This window comes from Chlorocebus sabaeus, chromosome 21, assembly GCF_047675955.1.
Source record: "Chlorocebus sabaeus isolate Y175 chromosome 21, mChlSab1.0.hap1, whole genome shotgun sequence".
In the NCBI taxonomy this organism is placed as follows: Eukaryota; Metazoa; Chordata; class Mammalia; order Primates; family Cercopithecidae; genus Chlorocebus; species Chlorocebus sabaeus.
In genome coordinates, this window is record NC_132924.1 from 82,440,763 (window position 1) to 82,465,877 (window position 25,115).

Genomic DNA, 25,115 nt, shown 5'->3' on the forward strand with positions numbered 1-25,115 from the left:
TTGTGCCATGTTGGTGTGCTGCACTCATCAACTCGTCATTTACATCAGGTATAACTCCCAATGCAATCCCACCCCCCTCCCCCGGTTTATGGCTATTATAAATAAGATTGCTATGAGTGTTGCTATTCAAGTCTTTTGATAGATCTATGTTTCCATTTCTTTTGAGTAAACACAAGTGGAATTGATGGATTTGAAATTAGGTGTATATTAAATTTCACAAAAAACTACTAAGCACTTATTCAAGTGATTTACCATTTTGTATTCTGGGCAAAAATATATAGTTTCAGGTGCTCCACATCAGCAAAATTTGGTTCTTTCTACTTTTAGCAGTTTTAGTAGGTGCAAAATTGTAATTGGTTATAGTTTTATTTTTCATTTCTCTGATAACTAATGATTTGGGGCACTTTATCATGTAATTATTGACATTTTTGATAAAGAGTTTGTTACAGTCTTTCTCCTCATTTTTAATTAGATTATTTGGCCTATTATGTACTTATTTGTATTTGTACATAATCTGTCAGTCATTTGTCAGTGTATAAGCTACAAACATGTATTTTGTAATCTGTGGACTTTCTTAATGCTATTTTTAATGAGAAAGTATTTTAAATATAGTAACACATAATTTATTATTATTTTTTACTTATGCTTTTTTGTATTGCATTGGAAAAGTTTTCCCGATCCAAACCACACCTATAAAGGTTGTTTTCTTCGTAAAACCATCCTGGGATGTTGACAGGGATCTCATTAAATGTATAGATTGGTTTGAGGAGAGTAGACAAATTAATAGTCTTGCATCTTTCAATTCAAGAATATGGTATATCTTTTCATTTATAACTTTTTATTTATCTATGTCTTTGAAAATTTGCCTCAAATATATATCATATTTTTAGTATGGAAGTCTGGTATAATCTTTATCAGACTTAACACTAAGCATGTGACATATTTTGGTACTCTCTTCAGTGGTATGTTTTAAATTCAGTTTTCTAATTGTTCATTGCTGATATGGAGAAATACAATTCATTTTTATAATACAGCATTTTTTTCATGTAACCTGGCTGGATTCACTTATTTGTTATAGAATGTTTTAGAAGATTCCATAGGGTTTCCATGTGCATGATTATTATGTGCGAAGAAAATGGCAGGCTTATTTTTAATTATTTTGCTTTTTGTTACCTTTCGTTACCTTAATTAACTGGCTAGTGTTTGTGTTATAATTTTGGATGTATATAATGGTAGACATCCTTCCCTTGCTCTTAATAAGAGGAGGAAAACTTTTAATTTTAGATCATTATGCATGATGATAACTATAGCCTTGTGTGTTTTGAGTTTGTTTGTTTTGTTTTACTGAAGGCCTTTATCAGCTGAAGGGACTTTTCTTTCATTCCTCATTTGTTGCAATTTTATATCATGAATTGGAGTTCAATCTTATTGAATTCCATTTCTGCCTTCATTTTTTCCTCCTTGTATTAATATGGTAAATTGCACTGACTGATTTTATTAAGTTAAGTTAGCCTTGTGTTCCTGGTATAAACATTGTCTCAGTTTTATATTGCTGTATTCAATTTGGTACTATAATATTAAGGATTTTTGTGTCTTAGCTCATAAGATATTGGAATGTAAACTTCTTTCCTCTTTTTATTTTCTTCTTCTTTTCTATTGTTTTATTTCTTTTAAAGGACTTTTGAGAATATCTCTTCTTTGAAGAATGATCTTAGTAAAATTGAATTTGATTGTTTAAACATAAACTCATTTTTGTGCATACTAGTATTGAAAATCCTCTCATGCCTTGGAGAATTGTAACCTTTAGCCAATTACTAAGCTTCAGGAAGTTAACTTAACTAAGCCTATTCTGGTAGAAATATTTTTCTTCTTTTTTAAAACATGATGAAAGGATTTAGAGATGCTGAGAGAAATTATTTGAGGAGATGTGTGTAGTGTGTTTGTGTGTGTGTGTGTGTGTGTGTGTGTGTAAGGCGGAATAAAATAAGCAAGCATGATTATTTAAGGAAAGTTAAGCTGTAGTTTTGTTCCTGACTTGGCCTTTATTCAGAAAACTCTCCAACATTGATATGAGAGTAAAGTTGAGGACTGCATTATGGAAACATTGGAGATAATTTCCTACACTTGCAAGAAAAGACATATGGGAATGAGTTGGTCAATTTCTGAAGGTATTCTGGAGTTTCCCCCACTCTACAACATATCACTGAAATCCTCAATTTTCCCCTAAAACCGGTAAGGGAAAATTAATCAGAAATGCTCTTTTTACAAATGGCATGGATTTGGGGTGGGAAAAATCAAGATTTGCTATTTTTTAGTTTTATGATCTTGGCATGGTGTTTTATTTCTGCATGCTGCTATTTCTAATATAAAAAGAGAATTATGATACTTATGAAAAGAGTAATGTAAAAGTAGATAACATTATGTATACAATTCCCTAAATAAAACCTGGAACCTGGCTTTTACTTTCAAGCAAAACCTGTTAAATAAATAAAAAAAATAAAGATGGCCAAAAGAACATTTAAAAACTATTTCTACATTTTTTGAAATTCTGCTTATTAGTCAGATGATATATTAACACCAAGGGATGATTTGGGTCGTGTGATTTATACCTAAATAACATAAATTTAAACAATGCCAGTCAAATACACTTAATTTCATATTCATAGGTTTAATAGTATGCTCTAGTGCACATTTCTACTCTTATACTATTAAACTTAATAGCTTCCAAAAGTTTTCTAGTTTCTCACAATGGTTTTGTTAAAGTTATATAAATATATTTAGTATCTAGAAGTAAATTTTAAATATCAATTCTAAGTTAATGGGACACCAAACATAACTTTCAAAAACAGTTTTAGTACCTTATGTTTTGCTTTTGATAAAACTAAGATATAATTATATTTTATATTATTTCTATGAAAATTATCAGCAACGCTTTTTTTTTAGCCTAATTGGTCAGCCACTGTAAGTTTTTCTTATGGTGGTCTTAGGAAATGTGTTTATCTTTAAGAGTGGGAAAAGTAAACTCTACAATATATTTTTTAAGCTCAAATTCAAGTAGCTATTGCTCTATGTACTTTCTTCTGATTATTACTCTCCAGGATTTCCACATAATCCTTAAAAACTGTTACTACTTACCTTTTTGTATTTATCAAAAATATTTTCTCTTTTCTATTGAACTCCAAAAAATACATTATTTCTAACTATGAAGGAAAGATAACTGTTTTGAAGATAAAACTAATCACATTAGGTCTTCAACAATCTGCTTTCCATTCCACAGTTATATTTATATCTTCAAAAGGTCTAATCCAGTTCAAGGAAAAGGAAAAGATGTATGAAATCAGTTTGATTCCCTAAGGCAAATCCAGGGAGAATCTTATATTTATTTCTTTTAGTAAACTTATGGCTGCTGTCTAAGCTGAAATTAAAAGCATAAATAACAAATAGAAATGGACCAAAAAGCTAGATAATTTGACTTCACAATTAGATTTACATGTTGAATCATCAAAAATTTCCCCATCCAAAGCCTTAATTTATGAATGCCATCTTCAGTTTGAGCCTTCCTATCCTTTCTTATTGTTCCCCAGTCTCTGCATTAAAGTGCCTTGAGTTTCCTCTGATATATAATTCTCCTCTGACAATAATATAATAAATAGAAAGGCAAAATTTATTACATTTCTTCTGCTAAAAATCTCTCATATGTACCTTTCCCACCCTTCTAAAGTACATTCTACAAAAACTATCCTAAGCATTAATGATAAGATAAAACAAAGAGCTATTTAGTCTCACATGCATCCTTATGAAAAACGAAATTTAACAATGTATTTCTGAAATTGACATGATGCCATAGCTTGAATGTATCTCCCCAAATGCATGTGTTATAAACTTAATCCCAAGTGCAACAGAGTTAAGAAGTGGCACCTTTAAAAGTTAATTAGGTCATGCTCTGCTTTCATAAATGGACTAATGCTATTTTCAAAGGAGTTGGTTCCTGCTAAAATGATGTTTGCTCCTCTTTCTTTTCTCTCTTGTGCACACTCTCTTGCCCTTCTGCCTTCTGACATGACACATATGACAGCATGAAGGCCCTCATCAGATGCCATCCCCTTGATCTTAGACTTTGTTGCCTCCATAACCATAAGAAATAGATTTTTGTTCACTACAAATTACCCAGCGTGTGTATTGTGTTATAGCAGCACACAAAAGACTATAATATATATTAAGCTTTTCCTATGAGTTTGGGACAATGATAAGTGCTTTAAATTGATTTAATCTTCACAGGCACCTATTTTAACTGTACACACCCACAATAATATGAATAGTTTATTGTAAAAATATTTGCTATGTACCTGTGTGTCTTATGAGGTTTATAAAGACTCATACAATCTTGTCAATGTCTAGTTTTCATCATGTTCTTTTTCCTAGTTTTTCAAAAAAAATCAATATTCTTTAGTAAGACACTGCTTTTTCTTCTTCCACAAAAATATCGACATTCTGTGTTAAAGTTCTAGCTGTTTCACACATCAGACTAGAAGGTTATTCTCTCTAAATATGTCCTTATTGCTAACAAAAATACCAAAATTAAAATTTGATAGACACTAAAATTAATTTCTTAAGCAATTAAAACATCTCTATACAATCTCTCTCACGTTTGTTGTTTATTTCATCCTTTCTGTTTCTCTCTCTTCTCATTTTCTTTCTTCTCATTTTCTTTTCTTGTTTTACCTTTTAGTTGGGCATTAGAACTTTTGAGTTCTAGTCTCTGCTAAATTGAGTTACAACACTACAACCTTTAACAAGTCACAAAATGTACTTGTGATTCTTAATTTCTGTGTTTTAAAATGACAACATAAAAATAGATAATGTATAATCTTACTTTTAGACTTAAAGTTCTATCATTCAAGAACATAATTAAATACCACCTGGGGTTATGTAACATGGGCAATGATAAGTTTCAAATGAAGATTCCTGAACGTACATTTACTTGAAAAGCAGCATTTTACTTTGAGCTAAAATGTTACATTAACCACGTGTCTTAGGTTTTCTTTGTTCTTGAGGATAGAGGACTAACGATACCAGGTTTAGAAAGGTTTAATTTTTTGTAAGGAGAAAAGTAAAAAATAATGGAAATCCAAGAAGGGTGGACTTTATAGGGCCAACCCTAATAAGGCTTAGATAGGATATTAATGCTAAACTCTCAGCTGTGCTAGAGACTCAGCCATAGCAATCTCAGTGTTGGTACCCTACCCTGGACATGTCTCAGGTATATACCACATGAGCTCTTCTTCATAGTTAATGTTTTTTCCTCTGCTTACATATACTTTCTGTTCTCTATGCCTTCAATGTGTACATGGCTTTGGCTCGCCGTGACCCTCAATCTACCATCTAGACACACTTAACACTGACTGCCATTGCCAATCATCTAATTTGTTTTCTCTCAGTCCAGATTAATGAGACTAAATCCGATAATGCTTCCTTATCTTTCCAAACTAAGCCTTTTTGGACAGGACCAAACCCTGCCCCAAATAGCAGTGGTAGAGGATGAAGTTATGTCCACATATTAAAAAATATGACAATGAAGGCCATAACTTTTATCAAGGAGTGTGGGTTGCATACTTCCTCTTGAAGTAGCTATAAGCAGGCAGGTAACATAAAACATACTTGGCACACTGTAATCTTGGCATAAGATTATGACAACAACTGCTACTGTTAGACATAGGCACTATTGTAAGAGACATTTACATACTTCTTAAAGGAAGAACATCTTATAGGAAGTTTAGAGCTACAGTAAATAGGAAATATTTGAGGTTATTAAATATGTATCTCTTATCTAAAAGAGGGTAGACATTGACTTACCTTAACTAAGGAAGCTACTGTAAAGGAAATGTTATAATATGATAAATTGTCAGGGCTTATATGAAAGCAAAGGCTAATTGTAATATTTAAGTCAAGAAATGTTTCAGTTATGTTTTCAGAATTTTTTTTGACTACCTCTCTATTTTCCACCCATAATAAAAGTACATGTTTAAAAATTGAAACCTATGAACTATGAATTTGACCGAGGAGAAAAGACCCATTTGAAGAGAAATATGAGTTTGTTGTAGTTGGGTTTCTATGCTAGTGGTGATAACTGTGTCAAAATTATCTTATATAAATAATGCAACAAATATATAAAGTGTTCTGAAACAGCTACTAACAGTAATTATTTTATGTTAATATTTTGTTTATAAATGGGGCCTTTTAACTGGTTTGAGACAATAACCAATTTTTATTATATATAAAATTATCCCATAAAGATATACTGTACCATAAAATACTGGAATTGAGCTAAAATTTATAACTCATTAATCTGAGGGATTTTTTTTAGTACATGCAGTGTATAAAGATATGTTTTATTCATCTAAGTTGCTAGCTTATTTGCATTTTCATTAAACTGTATAGACTATATCACTGTAATGTGAGTAGAATTTTAACCTTATTCTGCCTTGTACATGCATAGCCAATTGCTTGTGTTTAAAATCAGTGATTACTAGTAGGCATCTATAAATGAATGCAACCATGCACATTTAACCTGCATATACATGTGTATGCCCATAAGTAAGGACAAAATGCATGAAAATAAAACACCTAACATCTTATTTATCTGTTTTTATTTGAAGTAAGAAATTTTTCCATACAGGTGAATTTTCTAGATAAATGAAGCATTCTCTTAAGAGCTGAAACACTCTCAGAAATATTGTTTAAACTATATTACAACTTTTTTCTTTTGAAACCAAATATAATAAATATACTTTTTAATATTGATGAACCAAATAAATACATTTTAGAAGCTCTTAAAACGATAAGGATTTCTAAAAATAAAAGACCACTAATGCATATTTTTATGTAGATAATTTTATGGGCTCTAACCTGTTGTGAAGAGGAAAGAAGAGGAAATGGTTCCTTTTCCGTGCAGGTTGTCATCTTCTACTTTGTTTCTCCAAGTTTACTTAGTAAGCAAATATTTATTAATGTTTATGAATAGGCACTTGAATTATGGAGGTAAAGAAATAGGCAGAGGTTTGTTAAGGAAAGATATATAATAAACTGATGAAGATTAAAGTGAATAAAGATGATTTCCAGTATTACTAGGGATTGTATTATGCTGCTGATATGATTTGGCTTTGTCCCCACCCAAATCTCATCTTAAATTGTAGCTCCCGTTATCCCCATGTGTTATGGAAGGGACCTATTGAGAGGTAATTGAATCATGGGGCAGTTTTCCCCTGTTATTCTAGTGATAGTAAGTTCTTATAAGATCTGATGATTTTATCAGGGGCTTCTCCATTTGCTTGGCTCTCATTGTTCTCTCTCCTGCCACCATATGAAGGACATGTCTGCTTCCCCTTCAAAAGTTACAAAAATGATTGTAACTTTCCTGAGGCCTCCCCAGCCATGCAAATTTTGATCAATTAAACCTCTTTCCTTTATAAATGACCCAGTCTCAGGTATGTCTTTATTAGCAGCATGAGAACAGACTAATACAGCTGTTATAGTAACACTTAATAACTATCAAACACTTTCAGTGTACCAAGCACTGTTTTTTAATGGTTTAAATTCATTTGTCTCTCTAAAGAAACTTGAGTTTTTATTAGTACCAATTGCTCATATGAGGAAAATGAAATGTTACATAACTTGCTAGTGTGCAACTAGTCAGTGTTGGAAATATAATTAAAAATAAGATATTCTGCCAGTCTAGAAAACCTGTGCACAAAGTTAGAAGAGAAAGGGAAGAGTTTTATTATTGAATAAGCATTAAATCAGAATATGATACCCCTCACAAGTAATCTTCTAAGAGGTTACAAAGAAAGAAATCCCACCTTTATATATAGTCAAACAGATAGAACCTATTACATACATGCTCTCAGAATAAGCTAATCTTCATGTAAGAAAACTTGTCAGTACCATTTGTCACACAGAGTTCATTTTCAATTCACGTAGTAATTGTGGTGGCCGTCTGTGTGAGCTAATTGTCTTTATCCAAAGGAGCAGTAAGATTCCCGTATCTTTATGATAGGACGTAGTCTTCTAACTTGGAGTGAGGTAGTCACCAGAGTTAGTCTCTTACTGTCCCACCAAAACTGGGAGATACAGACGCTATCTTCCTTTGGTATGATTGCATATCAAAGAGATGGTTTCCAAGTTCTAGAAAACAACATTTCTGGGTTGTAAGTCTGGCAAGAGGTTTGACTTTGAAAATATTTACATATGTTTTAAAGAGGTAAAAAGAGCACATACAATTACAAGTTTTCTGAATAAATAAAATGAAAAGGTTTCATCCCTTATATGCAATCAGGAAAATTCAGTTTCTTATTTGTTATATAAGTAAATAACAATTAAAATTTAAGTTCAGGAGATGTTGGCAGAACTCACGCTGGTAATTACTGCCATAATGTGACATTCTCCTGTGTGCATGCTTGCCATGTGCTTCACTTGATTAGAGACTTACATAATAGAAGGATGCAGTCATGTAAACTCCAGGAGAAGAACATTCATAATAGAATAAATGACAAGTCAAAACCCCTTAAGATAAAAATAGGTTTCATGTTTTCAAAAGACAAAATTAAAAACAGTGTCCTGTGGGTCCGGAATTGGTGGGTTCTTGGTCTCACTAATTTCAAGAATGAAGAAGCTGTGAACCCTCATGGTGAGTGTTACAGTTTGTAAAGATGGTAGTCCCGAGTTTGTTCCTTCAGATGTTCAGATGCATCCACAGTTTCTTCCTTCTGGTGGGTTCCTGGTCTCACAGGCTTCAGGAGTGAAGCCACAAACCTTCACAGTGAGTGTTACAGCTCTTAAGCCTGCGCATCTGGAGTTGTTCATTCCTCCCAGTGGGTTCCTGGTCTTGCTGGCCTCAGGAGTAAAACTGCAGACCTTCGTCCTCAGTGTCATAGCTCAAGGTGCCACAGACCCAAAGAGTAAACACCACCAAAATTTACTGGCGCCACCATGCTTTCAAAGCAGACCAGAGTATGTTGCCGCGCCTGGCTCTGGCAGCCTGCTTTTATTCCCTTTTCTGGCCCCCCCCCACATCCTGCTGATTGGTCCATTTTATCGAGAGCTGATTGGTCTATTTTACAGAGAGCTGATTGGACCATTTTGACAGGGTGCTGATTGGTGCGTTTACAATCCCTGAGCTAGACACAGAGTGCTGATTGGTGCATTTACAATCCTCCAGCTAGACATAAAGATTCTTCAAGTCCCCCACTAAACTCAGGAGCTCAGCTGGCCTTTATCTAGTGGATTCCACACTGGGGCTGCAGGCGGAGCTGCCCACCAGTCCCTAGTCAGGCCAGCACTCCTCAACCCTTGGGTGGTGGATGGAAGGGGCCGCTGAGCACCGCGCAGTCTCGGTTCCCTCCCGTGTTTCTCCCGCCACACTTCCCTGCAAGCAGAGGGAGCCGGTTTGGTCCTCGGCCAGCCCAGAGAGCCTGAGGGGGTTTCCACAGTGCCCTGGCGGCAGAAGGGCCCCTAAAGTGCCACCAGAGTGGACGCCAAGGCAGAGAAGGCGCCGAGAGTGAGGGCTGCTAGCACGTTGTTGCCTCTCACCTGGACCCAGTGGATGGGGGAACAAAAGCGTGGGTATTAGTTAGGGGTCAAATACTATAGCCCTTCTGGGCCATAGTAAAAATTTGGAATTTATTTTGGTGGTAGTGGAGAGCCCTTTGAAAACTCTCTTAAGCAGAAAATAGTTACAATATCATTTCTGATTTAAAGAAATTATTTTCATTGTCTTGTGAAAAACTTGTGTTCTGTTGGGAATTAATGACGGAGGCAAAGTAATCCCTGAGAGGCTGTTGCAGTAGTCCAGGTCATTGATTACATCAATAGAGAGTTGGGTGAATTTTTTTCTATTTTTGGACATAAAGAGAAGGAGCTTTGCTAATGTTTGGGTGTGAAGTGTGAAAAAAGGGAAGACTCAAGGGTGATGTCAGGAGTTTTGTCTTAAGTAAAAATGATGGTGTAATAAACTGGGATAGGGAAGGCTTCAACTTAAGAGCAGATTTAAGGATGAGGTTGGAGATTAGTAACACTTTTAGCCATATTAGGGTTGTGATGACTCTTAAATGAAGGTTCAAGTGGAGATGTTTAATTAGCAGTTGAATATTGCAGTCTGTGGTTCAGGTTGAGTGGTCTGAGTGATAGATGCAAATTTGAGAGTCATTAGCATGTGAACAATATGCATATAACCATGGGGTCAGCACTGAATAAAACTACTTATCCTGTGAGGACAGACAGAGAAGAACACTGAGGTAATGAAGGTTTTTGGATGTATGTGTAAATTAAAGTAATAAAAGTATATGTAAACTAAAGTAATAAAGTAAGAACATTTGGCCTGAGAATTATTTGTTCACAAATTGTAGGGAAAAAAATTGCATAGTAAGATAAAAAGAGACTGGAAGAAAGCCACAAAACACTGTTATTAAAGAAATAAAGGAAGGTGATAAGACCTATAGAAAAGTAAAATTTGATAAAAGGAATCATCTCCAATGCGTTTAAAACTAAAATATATTGAGTGCTTGTTCTATTTCTGAGACCTGTCTAAATCCTTTACACATATTTATTCATTTAATCCTCACAACTTCTCTCCTCTCCTAGATATAGGAATAAGTAGTACTGAAATTTTTACAGATAAAACAGAATTAACTTCTTCAAGGTGTTAAAACAAAAACTGTAGACAAAGTAAATTTAACAGAGTTTATTTGAGCATTTAAATGATTCATGAATTGGGCGGTTTTGAAAACCAGAAGAGGTTCAGAGAACACTGAGACTGTGGACAGAGATTTTATAAGTTAAAAGCAGAAGTGAGATAAACAAAAGATATTTGAGTATTAAGAGTTGAAAGACCTTAGTTAAAAGTTAACTGGAGATTTCTGATTTGCGAAATCTCTAATTTCATTTTATTGTTTACATTGGGCTTCTGCTTGCTTACATAGGAACCTAAAATACTGGCGCCATTCCAAAATATCCTCCCAATTGAAAGTATTTTAGTAAAGGGTATACAATTTGAAAGTGATGTAGTGGCATTCAAATTCAGGAAGCGGGACTCAAGAGCCTCTGCTCCTAATAATTATGCTCACTGAAGACTTTTTGAATGCAGTTACACTGGGGGAGTAGAGAAATTTACTGTTGCCTGGAAAACTCTTCCCCAATATCTACACATGCCTCTCTTACTTCCTTAAGATCTCGGTATGATATCACATTATTAGAGATTCCTTCTCGAAAACTCAACGCATTGGCTGTCTGCTTATTCCACTTAATTTTTCTTTTTAGAACTTGACAATTCCTGAAATTATTGTATATTTGTTTGAAGAATAGTTATATCTGGAAGCAGGGACTTTATCTTCTCCACTATAATATAAGCAGTGACTAGTCTATTGTGTGATTCAATAAAAAGGTATTAACCAAAGAACCCAATGATGAGTTAATACATAAATGAATGAATAAACATACTCTTGGTTGGAGTGTGTAGCTGACATTAAACATTATGGGTCTTCAACTTCACCAATACTGAAGTTCATGTGATTTCCTCCAACAGATATCAGTCGCCAAAAGGGAAGAAGATTTTGAGAATGGATCAGAATTGGAGTAGCCAGAAAAGAAAACTGATTCAGGAATCTTAACTGAAGGGAAGAGAGTGGTTGGAATTACAAGCCTTAGGATAGCAGGTAAGTAGTGAATAAGTAAATCTTGGAGGTTGTTGAATTGAGAAAGAAAGGCTGGAGATGAAAACATGGGAAGATTTCAAAAAGAAGTTTGAGTAGGATAGGGGATATCAATAAGTGGAACAATGGAAAAGTGTAGTAACATTGTGGAATGTTAGAATTTTAGATGTTTGTAAATTGTTAAGATTATGGTAAAAAGGAGTATGAGTCCAAAACTCATAAAAATGTCTTAGCATTTCCCATCAATCTTTACATCAATAAGGTCTAATTTTATTAAAACCCTATCTCTGTAGGAACACATTAATAGCTATTTTAAAATTAAATGTCTTCTGAACTGAACAAAATATGCATATGTTTCTGTAATCTCAGACTTTTTCCAACTTAAATTTTATATTTTAATATTGTAGTAATCAGAATTCTTAATTAGAGCTATCAATCTGTCTACTTGCAGACTGATATGTAGAGGACAATAGTTTTGAATTTTTTTCATAACTGATTCTTTGAAAAATTTCTATTTACTATATCCCCTTCTAATCAGTAGAATTATTTTAACTAGCTAGCTGGAACTATGGCTAAAATCTAGCCTAATGATACCTGCTTTTCTCTGTGTGAATCTAAATAGGTTTTCTGAAAAACTGCAACAACCAACAACGTGAAAAACTAGAACAAAACAAATAAATGTCTTAAGCTTTAGTATCAATGTGAACAATTGTCCAATACAGCCCTACAAAGAGCTTTGAGGCATACATATTCATAATTTCAAAATAACTAATATAATTGTATGTGATGCATGGATTCAGAGACAATATAAGAAGAGGAACCGTCCTGGCAATGTTTAGTTTTTGTACTTGAGAAATAAATATTTTTTCTATAATATTTTTCTGTGATGGAAAAAGGGAGCAAAAGTTGTCTCCAATTTCTCAAATGGAGATGACCATTTAGAGGCAATTTTACAATCTTAATAAATAGGAAAACCCATTAACATCTGATTTACTGGAGTGGTCAGGATTTGTAGCATGGTTTATTGCAGTTCACTTAGCATATAAGACATGCATATTGTTTTCAATTTCCTTATACTCCCAGCTGAGTAGTAAAACTATTCTAAGTAGTATATTAGTAACAGTAATAGAGTAAAAGCTGGAGGGGCTTCTGAAATATCTTGAGAAATTTATTTCTACTTCTGTTGTAACAACCACTCAAGGCATAAAGTTCTTAATGTGGCACTTACACACTTCAAAGATCATTTAAAATAAAATCTAAAACAATAAAACATTAGCATCATTGCAAAGCAGAAAATCACATTAAAAATCTACATTGCTGCATATTTAGACATTTGTATGTATCACCCTCCCTGTCACAACCACCTTCCCCTTATCTTAAATGGGAATATTTTATTTGAATCAGAAGGAAGTCACAGTCAAAATACTAAGTGTTATTTTATATTTAAATTATATTTTGAAGGATTTAATTCAATAATGTTCAAGTGTAAACTGGCTCCTTACAAGAGCAATCTGAGAGCTTTATTCCATACTAAAAGAGGATATACTTACTATTTATCCTGTTAGCCTGACCTCTGAGCTCTCTACAGCTCCACATAGATCTAAGGAAACAACTGAACTTAACAGATATGGCAGTGGGTCAAGATAAAAAGATTATGTATTCTTCTACTGTCATAGAAAAATGTGGGAATATAGATTATTTACTTGGTTTATCCCTGATATAGATTCTGAAACCATTAATTCTGGGATGGGGAAGTCCTGAAATAATATGATTGAAGCATTCTAAGAGATAAAATGGAAAATTAAAGCTTTATTTATCTACTTAACTAGTTTTTATTGGTATCCATCTGAGCTAAGAACTGCTGGGCCCAGGATTGTCACTGCTGTACATGACCTGATTCTTTCATTTCTAATGCTGACATTGCAGTATGAAAAATGGACAGCATATAAGTGGAAACAAATATAAACTCTGTATTTTTATAAAGGAAGCAGATAGGAACCGAGGTAGTAACTAAAGGGAGTGCTACATTTGTTGCTACTGAGGACACAGAAGGAGTCTTAGAAGAGAGACATTGCATTTCAACTGAAATGTGAGAAGAAATATAGCCATTAAAATAACAGAGAAAAAGTGGTTAAAACAAACAAAAACCAATGCAAGAACAACAACAAAAAATGTTCTGAGGCAAGAAATATTTAGGTTCTAGAAATAAAAGCAATTTAACTGCAGTTAATTAGAGCAGTACACAGGGAATCATGTGCTGAGAAGTTAGAAAGGGAGACAAGGCAACCTCATGGAAGGACCTTCAGAATCTTTGATTTTAGAATAAATGCAGTGGGAAGATACTGGGGTGTTTTGACCAAATAAGTAATGTGATTTTATTCACATTTTTTGGTCAGTGAATTGTAGGAGGTAGCAGTGGACTCAGGAAGACCAACTAAGAGCTACTTGCAGCTTTTTGGGGGACTCTTAATAGTATCTCGGTCCAGATACTCTAGTAAAGATAAGTTAGAGAGAAGTAAACATTCAATGTGTATTTTGGAGATAAAACCTGTATGAGCAACTGGTTCATTTACTGGAGGATATGAATGTAAAGAGAAGAATCATGCGTGATTCCCTAAGTCTTTGGCTCAAACAACAGGGTAGATGGGGGCATGATGGTGCCCTTTATTTAGATGGAAAAAATGGACAAGGGGAAAATTATTGAGAGCCTAGTATGCTTTTTTCCCCCCATAGGTTATAGTGGAACAGGTGGTGTTTGGTTACATTAATAAGTTTTTTCGTGGTGATTTGTGAGATTTTGGCACAGCCATCACCTGAGTAGTATACACTACACCCAATCTGTAGCCTTTTGTCCTTCACTCCCTTCCCGCCCTTTCCCCCTGAGTACCCAAATTCCTTTGTGTCATTCTTATGCCTTTAGATCCTCATAACTTAGCTCCCAGTTATGGGTGAGAACATATAATGTTTAGTTTTCCATTTCTGAGTTACTTCACTTAGAATAATAGTCTACAATCTCAATCAGATTTCTAAAAATGCCATTAACTTATTCCTTTTTATAGCTGAGTAGTGTTCCATTATATATGTATACCACAGTTTCTTTATCCACTTGTTGACTGAGGGGCATTTAGGTTGGTTCCACATTTTTGCAATTATGAATTGAGCTATACTATAAACATGTGTGTGCAAGTATCATTTTTTATAATGACTTCGTTTCCTATGGGTAGATACCCAGTAGTGGGATTGTTGGATCAAATGGTAGTTCTACTTTTAGTTCTTTAAGGAAACTCCACACTGTTTCTCATAGTTGTTGTGCTAGTTTACATTCCCACCAGCAGTATAGAACTGTTCCCTGTTCATTGCATCCATGCCAATATCTGTTATTTTTTTAATTCATTTTTTGATTTTTTTGATTATGGCCATTCTTGCAGGAGTAAGGTAGTATCGCATTGTGGTTTTGATTTGCATTTCCCTGATCATTAGTGATGTTGAGCATTTTTTTCATATGTTTGTCGGCCATTTGTATATCTTTTGAGAATTGTCTATTCATGTTCTTAGCCCACTTTTTCATGGATACACAAATCAGTAGATCTCCTATACACTAATAGCGACCACGCTGAGAACCAAATCAAGAACTCAACCCCTTTAACAATAGCTGCAAAAAATTAAAATACTTAGGAATATATCTAACCAAGGAGGTGAGAGACCTCTAAAGGAAAACTACAAAACACTGCAGAAAGAAATCATAGATGGCACAAACAAATGGAAACACACCCCATGCTCATGGATGGGTAGAATCAATATTGTGACAATGAAAATGTCTGATAGTCTTTGACTCCGTGTCCTTGCCCAAATCTCATCTTGTAGCTCCCATAATTCTCATGTGTTGTGGGAGGGACTTGGTTGGAGGTAATTGTATCATGGGGAAAGTCTTTTCCAGTCTGTTCTGGTGATAGTGAATAAGTCTCCGGAGATCTGATAGTTTTAAAAAGAGGAGTTCCCCTGCGCAAGCTTTCTCTCTTTGCCTGCTTACTTTCATGTAGGATGTAACTTGCTCCTCCTTGCTTTCCATCATGATTTTGAGGCTTCCCCAGCCACATAGAACCGTAAGTCCAATTAAACCTATTTCTTTTGTAAATTGCCCAGTCTTGTGTATGTCTTCATCAGTAGCATGAAAACAGACTAATACAATGACCATACTGCCAAAAACAATCTACAAATTCAATGCAATTCCCACCAAAATATCACCATAATTCTTCACAGAACTAGAAAAAAAATCTGAAAATGTATATGGAACCCAAAAAGAGTCCGCAGAGCGAAAACAAGATTAAGCAAAAGGAACAAATCTGGAGGCAACACGTTACCTGATTTCAAACTATACTATAAGGCCATGGTCACCAAAACAACATGGTACTGTTATAAAAATAGGCACATAGACCAATGGAACAGAATAGATAACTCAGAAACAAACCTAAATACTTAGAGCTAACTGATCTTTGACAAAACCAACAAAAACATAAAATGGGGAAAAGACACCCTATTCAACAAATAGTGCTGGGGTAACTGGCAGGCCACATGTAGGAGAGTGAAACTGGTTCCTCATCTCTCACCTTATACAAAAATCTACTCAATATGGATCAATAACTTAAATCTAATATCTGAAACTATAAAAATTCTTTAAGGTAACATCAGAAAATCCCTTCTAGACATTGACTTAGTCAAGGATTTCATGACCAAAAACCCAAAAGTGAATGCAATAAATCAAAGATAAGTAGTTGGGACTTAATTAAACTAAAGAGCTTTTGCACAGCAAAAGGAACAGTCAGCAGAGTAAACAGACAACTCACAGAGTGCGTGAAAATTTTCATAAACTATACATCTGACAGAGGACTAATATCCAGAATCTAGTACATCTAGTTTTAAGGACTCTTTTTTTCTATCCCCAAACTTTCTCTGAAATATAAGTATAGCCATGTGGTTAAGAGTGGAGATACTGGGAGTCAGGAAAAAACTCCCACAATCCTCTTGTGACCTTCAACAATGTACTACATTTTCTGAGACTCAATTTTCTCATCTGTAACACAGGGAACATAATAATACACCTACTGACCTGGCATGGTGGCTCACACCAGTAATCCCAACACTTTGGAAGGCCGAGGCAGGCGGATCACAAGGTCAGGAGATCAAGACCATCCTGGCTAACAGGATGAAACCCGTCTCTACTAAAAAATACAAAAAATTAGCTGGGTGTGGTGGCAGGTGCCTGTAGTCCTAGCTACTCAGGAGGCTGAGGGAGGAGAATGGCGTGAACCCGGGAGGTGGAGCTTGCAGTGAGCCGAGATTGCGCCACTGCACTCCAGCCTAGGCGACAGAGCGAAACTTCATCTCAAAAAAAAAAAAAAAAAAAAAAGTAATAATAATACACCTACCTCCTGGGAGTTGTTTTTAGAAAGTACCTCTTAGATTAGATAATCTTATTAAATATTAGCTATTAGTGTCAGAGACAAACTATGGTGTCTGGAATTCCAAGGTCTTTTTTGTTTTTTTGTTTTTTGTTTTTTCTCCTTGCTTTAAGTCACTGGTTTGTACTGTGCAGTTTGTCTGCACGTACTGTGATATTTGCAAATTATTTCTATAGCAGGTGTGAAATCCTTTACATGTCTCTCCAGAAAGTGTGGCAGCTCTGCGAAGACCATGGGGAAGAAACAGAATGTTTATCTGTTCAAGTGTCATTAATACAAATTCACCTCAATGGTATATGTACCAGTGAAGTAATAGCTTCAGGAATGCTAGTGAACTTGACTTTGTATTTCCCTTATCATTAACTTATTCTGGAACTTGATCTAGTTTGGAAAAGCAAGAAATTCTATTTTCATATTTTTCTTAAAATGCATTTTAATCATTAGGGCTTTTATGAAATTTGCTAACATTTGTGTTTGCATTAAGCTAAACTCACTTCTTTTTACATACATAGCCTCTCAGTTTCAGACAAGTGAATTGTGTACGTGGCATGCTAGTCAAAAAATAGAATGTCATTGTTACCCCCAAAATTCCTTCATACTTACCCTTTCATACCACCAAACCCTGGCAACAATTGATTTGTTTTTTGTTCCAAAAATTTTGCCTTTCCCAGAATGTCATATAAATGGACTCATTCAGTAGCTACATATGATTCTGATTAACCCATGTTAATCTGATTGGCAAATGTATATTTAACTCTATAAGAGCCTGTCAAACTGTTTACCAAAGTGGCTGTACCATTTTGCATTCTCACCCAGCAATGTAGGACGATTCCAGTTCTTCCCTTTCTTCATCAGCTCTTGATATTGTCAGCTGTTTGTTTAGCCATCATAGTAAGGGTAAAGTGTCATCTTTTGTGCTTATAGCTAGCATTTCACTAACGACTAAAGTTATTGAGTCTTAATGTTCTTCTCTGCCATCTGTATAATTTCTTTGGTAAAGTCTTGGGTAATCTGTGTCAATCCAGACTTCTAGCTTTAGTTTTACACCCTTTCCCAACGCACACACCCCCCACACACCATACCTGACTACTGCTTACCACAATACTTAAATTTCTGCATTTTTCCGGTTTGCTGAACCAGTTACCACTTTTTCCATTTCAGTTTCCAAGAATATGTTGACATCTCCTATCCAAAAAGAGTTACAGATACACATGTGTGTTCAATCTGCTGAGTTTAACTGAAATCTCCAGTTTTTCTCTAATCATTTTGTTAGCAGGGCATAGAAATGACATAGAGAAGATACTGCACTGTAACCGACCCAGCCAGAGACACTGGAGAGCACACATCTGATACCTTCTTGGACATACAGACACAACTGGGAAGCACTTTGCAAGGAGATTTGGAACTTGCCATTTTGAGGGTGGCAGCTTAGTTCACTGTTTCTTGAACAATGAAAGTTAAGTAGAATGATGCATTAAAAATTTTAAACTCTAGAATTATGTGACTAGGCTCAATTCCATCTGTGCTATTTGCTAGGTGGCTGACATTGTGCAAGATTGTTAACTGCCAGAGTTTGGTTTACTCGGCCATAAAATAGGACTTAAAATAGTCCTAAATTGATAGAATTATTTTAAATATTAACAAAATGAGTATAAAAACCTTAGAAGAATGCCTGGGCAAGGTAAATAATTCAGTATTTATTAGTGATCATAATTATACTATTACCAATTATTATTTTTAATGTGTGTGTTCTGTGTTTGCTGGCTGGTGATAATAAGACAAATAGTACATAAGTTTAATTCAATACAATAGCGTTTAAAAACTTTAAAATTTGACCTTTTATATTAGTCAAAAAAAAATCTAGGTGATTACCTTAATGCTCAAAATGTATAAGAAGTAACATAAATTTCAACATCATTTTTTATTATTTTCATGAAAAAAGTTAAATATACACTTTTAAAATAAGACATAAAGATATGATTAAAATACCTATTTGAGAATAAGAATGAACATCATAATACAAAGTTAGAGCCATCTTAATTAAAATCAGGAACAAAAATTTTCTCTTAATTACCATATCTCAGAGTGTTCTGAAAATTTAGTTATTTAAATATCTAGGAGAAAGAAATAAGACTTGTAAGAACTGGAAGAAAGAAGATTAATTTGTTTTTGTCTTTCTTGTGAAAGAAACTTCAGGAATTCAATAATAAAATTAGTATAGCAGCCGGGCGCGGTGGCTCAAGCCTGTAATCCCAGCACTTTGGGAGGCCGAGACGGGTGGATCACAAGGTCAGGAGATCGAGACCATCCTGGCGAACACGGTGAAACCCCGTCTCCACTAAAAAATACAAAAAACTAGCCGGGCGTGGTGGCGGGCGCCTGTAGTCCCAGCTACTCGGGAGGCTGAGGCAGGAGAATGGCGTAAACCCGGGAGGCGGAGCTTGCAGTGAGCTGAGATCCAGCCACTGCACTCCAGCCTGGGTGACAGAATGAGACTCCATCTCAAAAAAAAAAAAAAAAAAAAAACCAAAAACAAAAATAAAACTAGTATAGCAATAGAATCCAAGAAGTTTGCTAATTGAAAAATACATGGATTTTCTAAATATGAGAAATAACTAGTTTAAACATTGAATTGTTAAAATTCAGATACTTTTCATAATGTCATTAAAATTTAAAACTAACCAGCATCTGAGTTTATAAAAGAAGAAATGTAATAGCAAGTGGTTAAGTAGAAGAAGTTGGCATTGTATGGAACTGGGATTGAATCTCAAATTATACCACCAAGAGTTCACATTTATTAATGTTCTCTCTGAGGCAGATGCTATTATAAACAATTACTAGGTAAATAATTTAATCTTCTAAACAACTCTGAGCTGGGTAATACAATGCCTATTTTACAGATAAGGAAATTTAATTCTATACAAATTAAAAATATTTTTTTCTAAAATCACAGCTAGTAACTTGTGGAACCTAGACACAAACATGGGCATATTTTCTTTTATTATGCTTCACTGTATTGCACTTCACAGCTATTTTACTTTTCATAAATGGAGAGTTCTTGGCAATCCTGCATCAAGTAAGTGTATTGGCGAAATGTTTCTAGCAGCATGTGCTCACTTGCTGTCTCTGTGTCACATTTTGGTAATTCTTAAACTATTTAAAAATTTTCATTATTTTTATATTGGTTTTGGTGATCTATTATCAATGATCTTTGATGTTACTAATGTAATTGTTTTGGGGTGTCATGAACCATGTCCACATAAGATGGCAAATTTAATTGATAAATGTCATACATGTTTTGACTGCCCCCAACCAGACATTACCCTGTCTCCCTCTCCTCAGGCCTCCTTTTTCCCTCTGAAATACTCATATTGAAATTAGGCAAATTAATAACCCTTCAATGGCCTCTAAGTGTCCACGTGAAAGAAAGAGGTGCACATCTCTCACTTTAAATGGAAAACTATAAATCATTAAGTTTAGTGAGGAAGGCAGGTCAAAAGGCAAATAGGTTGAAAGCCAGACCTCTTGTGCCATGTAGCAACATTGTGAATGCAAAGGAAAAGTTCTTGAAGAAAAGTAAAAGTGCTACTCCAGTAAACACATAAATAAGAAAGTGAAACAGCTTTACTGCTGATATGGAGAAAGCTTTAGTGGTTTGGCTAGATCACATTGGCCACAACATTCCTTTTAGCCAAAGCCAAATCCAGAGCAAGGACTTATCTCTTCAATCTATGAAGATTGAGAAAGGCAAGGAAGCTGCAGATGAAAAGTTTGAAGCTAGCAGAAGTTGGTTCATGAGGTTTAAGGAAAGCAGCCATCTCTGTAACGTAAAAGTATGTGGTGAAGCAGCAATTGCTAATGCAGTAGCTGCAGCAGGTTATCCAAGAAGATCTAGCTAAGATCACTAATGAATGTAGCTACACTGACAACAGATTTTCAATGTGTACAAAACAGCCTCATATTGGAAGAAGATCCTCCTTAGGACTTTTATAGTTAGAGAGAAGTCAATGTCTGGCTTCAAAGTTTCAAAGGACAGGCTGACTCTCTTGCTAGGGGCTAATGCAGCTCATGGCTTAAGTTAAAGTCAATGCTCATTTACCATTTCAGAAATCCTAGAGATCTCAAATATTATGCTAAATTTTTCTCTGGCTATGTTCTATAAATGGAACAGCAAAACTTAGATGATAGCACATTCATTTACAGCATGATTTACTGAATAAGGCCACTTTTAGCACCTACTTCTCAGAACAAAAAATATTTCAAAATATTACTTCTCATTGATAATATTCTTGGTCACCCAAGAACTCTGATGGAAATGTACAGGGAGATTAATGTTATATTCATACCTGCTAACACAAGATCCATTCTGCAGCTCATGGATCAAGGAGTAATTTTGACTTTCAAGTCTTATTTTAAAAATACATTTTGTAAAGCTATAGTTGCCATAGATAGTCATTCCTTTGATAAATCTGGGCAAAGTAAACTAAAGTAAACCGAAAACCTTCTTGAAAGGATTCATCATTCAAGATTCCAGTAAGAACATTTGGAATTCATAAGAGGAGGTCAAAATATCAATATTAACAGAAATTTGGAAGAAGTTGATTCCATCTCTGATGGACTTCCAGGGGCTCAAGACTTCGGTGGAGAAAGTACCTGCAGATATGGTAGAAATAGCAAGAAAACTCGAATTAGAAGTAGAGCATGAAGACATGACTGGATTGCAGCAACCTTGTGATAAAACATGAACAGATGAGTTGCTTCTTATGGATGAGCAAAAAATAAAGTGGTTTCTAAAGATGGCATCTACTCCTGGTGAAGATGCTAAGAACATTGTTGAAGCAATATTCACAGCAATGTTCACAGCAAAGGATTTATAATATTCCATAAACTTGGTTGATAAAGCAGCAGCAGAATTTGAAAAGACTGACCCAAATTTTGAAAGTTATACTTTGGGTAAAATGCTATCCAATAGCATCATATACTACAAGAAATATTTTGTGAAAGGAAAAGTCAATTGATGCAGCAAACTTGATTATTTTCTTATGTTAATAAATTACCAAAACGACTCCAACCTTTAGCAAACATCACCCTGATCTGTCAGCAGCCATCAACATGGAAGCAAAACCCTCAACCAGCAAAAAGAATATTGCTCCCTGCAGGCTCAGATGATTGTTAGCATTTTTTAGCAATAAAGTATTTTTAAATTAAGATTTGCATATTGTTTTGTACATAATGCTCTTGCACACTCAATAGACTACAATACAATATTAATATAACTTTTATATGTTCTGAAAAACCAACTATTTGTATAATTTTCTCTATTGCAATATTTGCTTTAATGGGGAGGTCTGGAACTGAATCTGCAATATCTCTGAGAAATGCCTATATTATGGTTGTAGAGCCCACGCTTTTAGAACTCTCAAATGTCTGGTGTGATTAGCTTTCTCATATATAAAGTGGAAATGATTACAGCATTGTTATGTGATTTGCAAACGTTGCCTTTAGTATACTGCATCATTTATGTCAAGTACATTAAGTGGTATCTCTAATTTTTATTAAAATATATATTTTATATTTTCCTGATATAAAGATATATAATAGCTCTTATTTTAATTAACAAATAAAAACTCTATTTGTCTGATGCAACATGTTTTGAAATATGTATTACATTGTAGAATAGCTCAATTGAGCTAATTAAATATGCATATTTGATAGCTCTTAATTATCTCCCAAGTTCAGGTACAATAGTTGTGCAATTTAAATTTAAAAATAGATGTAATGTTTACTTATAGGTATAAATGCCTTTTACTTCTGGTGATGACAGAATAATTAGTACTGGACTGACCAGTGCAATATAAAGAAATATAAAAGTAGATGAAATCTATAAGACCATAATTTTCAGGTTTTGAATGACAGCCTATTAATGTAATGTATGAGAGAGGGGAGGTGAATATAATGCACCCCGTGGTGCCCACAGCTCTTTGATTGAGGACATCGAGCTTACCTTGAAACAGTAAGTTGGAGCCCTGGTAGACAACAGCCACCCCACTGAGCTGGGGAGGCAGGCATGGCACTTTAGGCATCTGAAGCAGGTTGCAATCCACAGGATGAGGCAGAGTAGAAGAGGAATATATGCATGTGGAGGCGAGCAGAAGTCTCTGTGGGGGTCTTCTGTAAGAACTTAGCTAAGGATGAGCTGCATAGTATGCATAAAGACAAGACTCTCTGAAGCTTACCACAGAGCGATTGCTATGGCAGTGAAAGTTGAACTGAGCTTTGTGCAGTGCTTGGAGATTTGGAATTCTGGCCCAATGGGGTAAAGGAAATTCATAATTTACAAACTTGTCCAGCCAAATGTGTATCTCTAGTCTTAGTATCACACTATTTCCTTAGCAGAGCCCTGACTTTGACAGAATAGACCTCTTGAAGGGCCTGCACATTTAGTTCAGAGTAGGGCTGCAAAAACCATGCGGCCTGGAGCCTGTGTATGCACATGTTGGTCTGGTGCCAGACACCAAGGGTGCTGCTGACCTAGTGCCTGGGTGGGCCTGTAGCCTGGGGTTGTGTTGTCCAGTCTGGCTCTGGACTGGTCTGGAACCCGGGGTAGGACTGGAGGCTGAGTCTGTGGATCTTGGCCTAATAAGTAAAGTGATGGGGGCAAGACTAGTACCTGATGCAGTCCAGAGCCTGAGACTGTGGGGGCTGGCCTGGTGCTAGAGCAGGCCTATATGGCTCAGGGCCACTGGGCTGACCCATTTCTGGGGCTTGCCCACTGGGGTTGCACTGGCAGTGGGACAAGCCTGAAAGCTGAGTTGTTCAGGTTGACCTAGTCTTTGATGTTGTGGGATACTGCCTGGAACCAGGGCCAGCCAGGTGGCTCAGTCTGTGGGTGCTGGCCTGGAGTCAGAGACCATGGCGGGTATGCTCAGTCGCAGATTTTGCTATCGGGAACTCAATGTTGGTGTTCAAAACAAAGTCCTAATCTTATGTCCCTCTCTTTCCTCCAAGCAAAAGGTATCTTCTCCACACTGTGCTATTTGGGATGCTGGAGAGATGACATGGATAATGTGAAACTCCTTCCTCTTCTCTTCAATGTGTCTTTTCTTATTTCTGTGCTACATCCAGGTGTTATAATCTCTCATCTGGATCCTTAGCTCTTGTCAAAGTATTTCCATGCATCAGTGATTGTTCAAATTGATGTTTCTACAGGGAAACAAGCACTGGAAAGTCTTATTTCATCATCTTGCTGATGAGACTCTCCTTTGTATGGATTTTTTAAACTTAACATTTCTTGATTGATTATGTTTCAAAAATAAGGTTATTTGGATATTTTCTTAATTCTAAGGTTCTCATGCACTGTATATACAAACAATAACTGTATTGCATGAACTAATTATATGCATGTTAAACAACCTTATTATTTTTTAACTATATTAGTTTGTATTTGCTCTGTATTTTTTGTAATTTATAATTTCCTTACATATATATTTTGTTCATTCTCTCTTTAAATGTGTACAATTTCCTTAGTGTTTAATCTGAACAACTATAGCCCTCTCCACAGTCTAGTTTTGATTCATATTTTATGTTGTACTTTAAGAACTGTTTTTATTTTATTTTATTTTTTTGAGACAGGGTCTTTCTCCGTCACCCAGGCTGGAATGTTGTGGCATAACAGGTTACTATAGTCTTGAATTCCTAGGCTCAAGTGATCCTCCCACTTAAGCCTCCCAAGTAGCTGGGACCACAGGCATGTACCCCCACACCCAGCTATTTTTAATGTTTTTTTTTTTTTTTTTTTTTTTTGTAGACATTGAGTCTCCCTATGTTGTCCAGACTAGTCTTGACCTCGTGGGCCCTAGCAACTCTCCCACCTCGGCCTCCCAAAGTACTGGGATTACAGGCAAGAGCCAGCATATTCAGTCATTATTTTTGGTAGTATTTCCTCTGAAAATAC

The 25,115-nt window shown here is 35.3% G+C and overlaps 1 pseudogene; it reads right to left on the bottom strand.

Annotated features, from left to right (window-relative positions):
* LOC140709594 (small ribosomal subunit protein eS26 pseudogene) overlaps positions 1-25,115 on the bottom strand; it is a 178,059-nt pseudogene that overhangs the window by 454 nt on the left and 152,490 nt on the right.